The sequence below is a fragment of the Cnephaeus nilssonii genome (assembly GCF_951640355.1).
Source record: "Cnephaeus nilssonii genome assembly, chromosome: 3".
In the NCBI taxonomy this organism is placed as follows: Eukaryota; Metazoa; Chordata; class Mammalia; order Chiroptera; family Vespertilionidae; genus Cnephaeus; species Cnephaeus nilssonii.
In genome coordinates, this window is record NC_137074.1 from 89,597,680 (window position 1) to 89,603,008 (window position 5,329).

At 43.2% G+C, this 5,329-nt stretch overlaps 1 pseudogene across 1 annotated transcript; it reads right to left on the reverse strand.

Annotated features, from left to right (window-relative positions):
- Positions 1-2,021: 2,021 nt before the first annotated feature.
- LOC307096686 (small ribosomal subunit protein uS11-like) lies at positions 2,022-2,494 on the reverse strand (annotated as a pseudogene). The gene has a single exon. The product of its transcript is annotated as a small ribosomal subunit protein uS11-like (transcript).
- Positions 2,495-5,329: the final 2,835 nt, after the last annotated feature.

A 5,329-nucleotide genomic window follows, 5' to 3' on the forward strand; every position in this document is an offset into this window, starting at 1 on the left:
GTATTAAAAAAAATGGTTCTCAGAAAGATAGGAAGATAAAACAATGAAAACCTTTATCATTATTAAAGACTAGAGGTTCGGTGCATGAAAATTCGTGCACTCAGGGGGAATCCCTCAGCCCGGCCTGCACCCTCTCACAATCCGGAATGCCTCGGGTAGGGTCCCTAGGCCTGGCCTGAGATCAGGGCCTATCGGGTCTTTCCTTCCCCAGGCTGCAGGCAGCTGGCCCCACCCCCTGCCACTGCCACTGCTTGCCATCTGTGCAGCACTGCCTCCCCTCCCCTGCCACCGGTGCCCTCCCTCTGCAGGAAACAGGCTGGGGTGCGATGGCTTGACTGGCCTGGGCCTCCCTCTTTCTTTGCTGGGGGTGCAAGGCCAGCCCTGTGAGGGGCCATCTGCCTAACTGATCACCCCTAACCACTGGTCTGCCTACCTGATCACCCCTAATCACTCTGTCTGCCTGCCTGATTGCCCCTAACTGCTTGCGTAGGGGCAGGGCCAGCACTGACTTCTGGTTGGTCTGCCTCTGGTCATTACTGGTCGTTACAACCCAGGGTTTTTATATATTAGGACATGAAGTGCACTAATAATTTACTCAGAAAATTGGTTATAAATGAAAATAATAAGCATTTTCTTCCCTTTTCTCTAGGAAATAAACTTTATATTGTTAAAAAACCCTGGTTAACGCAAAAAAAATTCTTTATATGTGATTTCTAGTTAAGACATATGAAGGAAAGACAGAATTACAAATTATAATTTTACAACTATTACTGTAATAATTATGTCAGGCACACATCATCAACGTACTTAAAAAAACATTTTTTGAGAAGTTAATGGGGTATGCTTATTCTTAAAGACCAAAAGTATCACTTCCAAGGATTTCTTGCTGATATCAAGATGAGAAACAAATTTAAAAAAAAATCATGACTTTGTAATGGAAGGAACGTTGACACTTACAGAAGTAGCTGATCACCACTGATACCAGGACAACCAGACCTGCGTGTACCCTGATCGGTGCAGATTACTATACAGAGCACCACCTAAAAAATGCTCCTGCCAAAAGCTGAATGCAAATCACTTAGTCTTTATATCTTACTTCTGGTTTATAGAAAATATAGGAGTTAGAGCAATAAATTAAATGACACCATAAAGGTCACATAAAGGTGTCATTTAATTTATGTGGGTCATTTAATAAGATCATTAATTATAATTTTTCAACAAGTCAATGATGTAAAAAAATAATGATTTTTTTTCCTATATTAAAAGATGCTAAAGAAAAATGACAGCCCTGGCCAGTGTGGTTCAGTTCGTTGGGCATCGTCCTGTGCACTGAAAGGATGCTGGTAGATTCCAGGTCAAGGCACATACCCTGGTTGTAGTTTGATCCCCAGTGGGGGATGTGCAGGGGCAGCCAACTGATATTTTGCTCTCACAATAAGGTAGAATGAAAACTATGATATGAAAGTCACAAAAAATCACTTTTACTGTAATTATGTGTTTCATGTGGGTGCACCTTCCAATAGTTTGTGAAATCATTTGAGCAAATACATTATATTCACCTTTGTATTTTTAGTAGCTAGCATATTGCCTGGCATGTTTTTGATACCCAGTAAGTGTCATATAAAGGAAGAAAAAATATGGAATTGGAATATTAAAAAATGTATATATTAGTGCAATAAGTTAACATCAAATCCATAGAGGGGGCTGTACTGAGAGTTCAAGTTCTGTATTCCAGGCTCTGTGCACTGGTCTGTCATGTTGGAGTGAATATTATGAATGTGCAGGGCGTAGCATTTAAAGTGTACAATGTATGAATGGAAATAAGAAACGGAGAGAGAAAAATAAGCATGGTAAATTAAAGTAACTTCATCTCCCATTTAAAACATATGCAAGGTTTTTTTTTGTGTGGTTTTTGGTTAATCCTCACCCAAGGATATTTTTCCATTGATTTTTTTTTTTTTTTTTTTTTAGCTGACACAAAGGCATTTATTAACAGAAAACAATAATTTGAGGAGTCCTGTTCACAGATGGCGACCACGGTGACCCCCGTTCCTGCAGGTGTTGTCAGAGGTGATGGAGGTGACATCCTCAATCTGTAAGATCTTCATTCCCGACTGGGCAAGGGCTCTTAGAGCTGACTGGCCCCTGGTACAGCGGTCTTGGTCCTATGTCCTCCTGTGACCCGGAGTTTGATGTAAAGAACAGTGATGCCCAGCTCCTTTCACCCCTGGGCCACACCCTGGGCAGCCAACATGGCAGCGTATGGAGAGGACTCATCTCCGTCAGTCTTTCCCTTCATCCCACCAGTCACATGGCAGATGGTTTCCTTGCCAGAAAGATCAGTGACATGGACAAAAGTGTAATTGAAGGAGGCAAAGATGTGGCAGACACCAAATACATTTTCTCCTTCAGCCACCTGAGGTCCGAGGCTGATGACCTGTTCTTCCTTCTTTTCCTTCCCCTTGGGAGGTGCCATTTCTGCGTGTCTCACCCAGACTCCACCACCAGAAAGCTCCATTGATTTTTAGAGAGAGTGGTAGGGAGGGGAAGAGAGAGAAACACTGATGTGAGACACATCCATTGATTGCTCTCCGCATGTACCCAAACAGGGCTAGGACGGAGCCTGCAACCTGCAACCCAGGCACATGCCCTTGATCAGAATTGAGCCCAGGACCCTTCAGAGTGGGGGCCAGCACTATGCATGGAGCCAAACTGGCTTGGGCTTCAAGTGTTTTTAAGCCATATAACTTCTCACCATGTTAAAAGAAAAAACAAACTGATACTAGATGATTTTAGCTCTCAGGAAAAACTACTGTAAGGATAGAATAAACTATAAAAGGCATATGTTGATGATGGCATCATCCTCATCACCAATACTTGAATGTCGGGGACCTCACAATCATTATCGCTAAGATATGTGGCATCTCTGCAGGGGGAGTATTATTATTTTCATTTTAAAGATAAGGAAATTAAAGGTCAGAGATATAAGTATTTTGCACAAATATCACATGTTACATTTTGAAACAGGAATTTTGGGGGTGAAAATAGGACAGGTTTAGGAAATTTTAGAAATTTTGGAAATTAAGGGGACCATGGAGAAAGTACAGGGCTGCAGAGCAGCAGAAGGTGTATTTCCATAGAATAGGGAAGCTGAAAAGCTGTAACAGGTATATTTCCATAGAATGAGGGAGCTGGGAACAGCACAAGGTCTATATTTACAAAATAAAGGGAAGGAAGCCGTTTCATCCAGAGGGAGAAGAAGAAAGCCCAAAGGGAATAGAAACACAATAAGGAAGGAAGGAGGGAAAACCTCACATGTCTCATGTGAGGTTTGACCTTTGAGCCCAGGAGTTACTATAGTAACCAGTCTAAGGGAATAGTGACCAATCAGAGGGGATATCAAGGCACCAGGATCTGCAGTCTTTATAAGCCACAGGGAAAAGGAACTCAGTGGGACCCTTTCTCCCTCCTTATGTGGGAGTCCATTCTGTGGGATCTTTCCCGTCCCCATGTGGGAGTCTGTACTTGTTCTTCAATAAATCTCCACCTTTATTATACCACTTTCTGTCCATGGATTCATTCTTCGATTCCGGCGGACAAAGAATCCGGGTTCCAGTCCAAAAATTCCATTTCAATTTGATGTGACAAAAACAGCAACATAGTTAACAACCATAAACAAAAATCACAGTAAATATTTTCTTTTCTCCAAGAGAAAATTGAGACATGGAATCATCCTATCTAATAAAAGAGTAATATGCAAATTGACCATCACGCCAACACACAAGATGGCTGCCCCCATGTGGTCAAAGATGGCTGCCCCCATGTGGACACAAGATGGCCAGCAGGGGAGGGCAGTTGGGAGGGATCAGGACTGCAAGGGAGGGAAGTTGGGAGCGACCAGGCCTGCAGGGAAGGGCAGTTGGGGGGGACCCAGGCCTACAGGGAAGGGCAGTTAGGGGTGACCAGGCCTGCAGAGGAGGGCAGTTATGGGCAATCAGGTTGGCAGGGGAGCAGTTAGGCATCAATCAGGCTGGCAGGGGAGTAGTTATGGGGTGATCTGGCTGGCAGGCAGAAGTGGTTAGGGGCAATCAGGAAGGTAGGTAGGCGAGCAGTTGGGAGCCAGCAGTCCTGGATTGTGAGAGGGATGTCCGACTGCCCGTTTAGGCCCGATCCCGGTAAGATTGGGCCTAAACGGGCAGTCGGACATCCCTCAAGTGGTTCCAGATTGTTGAGGATGCAGGCTGGGCTGAGGGACACCCCCCCCACCACCATGCACGAATTTTGTGCACCAGGCCTCTAGTTTAGTTCATAAGTGGCTAAAGTTTGAGTGCGTCCTAACTCCAAAATACTTAACAATAAAGTCAAAAGTGTAAGCCAATTTGTAATACCAGATTGAAGAATTCTAGTTTAGATATGCATGCTTATAGTTGTGAATATTTACCAAAAATCCCTGGAGAAGTGGGTCAGAGGAACTGATAGTATTTTTATACAAGAGAAACTAGAGGTTGTATAATGCAATGTGAAAGATGTTACTTTTTCTGATCCTGCTATGATAATAGCTAAAATTAATTTCTCAAAAGCTGAGGAATTTGGCAGAGATATTTGGAGGTTGAGAATATTCCTATGAGAACAAGAAGAAATTAAAAAATATAAGAGGGATGATCAAGGGTAGAGAATCCCTGCTTACCCTTCCAGATGTCACAAAGTGGTGACTCATATATTTTTTTTAAATGACATAAAGACAATTCCCTAGAGAAGGAATCAAGCCAAGAGCTTTAAAGAGCAAAATAGCTGCAGAAATGTTTAAAGGCGTACACAGACAGAAAACCAAGGTGAGGATTTGGAAGCAGAAATTCACACAGGTCTATAAGACAGGGTGATGAGAGAAGAAAGAGGAAGACAAAGACACTTCCCACAGCTATGTGAGGTTGTGCAGGAAAACAGGACACAGTAGAGGAAAGCAAAAAAGTTAAGGGTTAGCTTAGCACTAAGGGAAAACAACCGCGATGCGCTTGTGTTCCTTAAACAATGGGAGTGATCATGAGAAAGAAACTTCAGAGCCCGGCAGTGTGGCTCAGTGGATGAGTGTTCACCTATGAACCAGGAGGTCATGGTTTGATTCCCAGTCAGGGCACATGCCCGGTTTCAGGCTCCTTCCCCACTGTGTTCTGGAGGCAGCCAATTGGTGATGCTCTGTCATCATTGATGTTTCTGTCTCTCTCTCTCCCTCTTCCTTCCTTTCTTTGAAATCAATAAAAATATTTTAAAAATAAAGAAAGTAACTAAGAAACAGGAACAAAGAAGGACTCTGAGCTGATGCAAGGTGTCA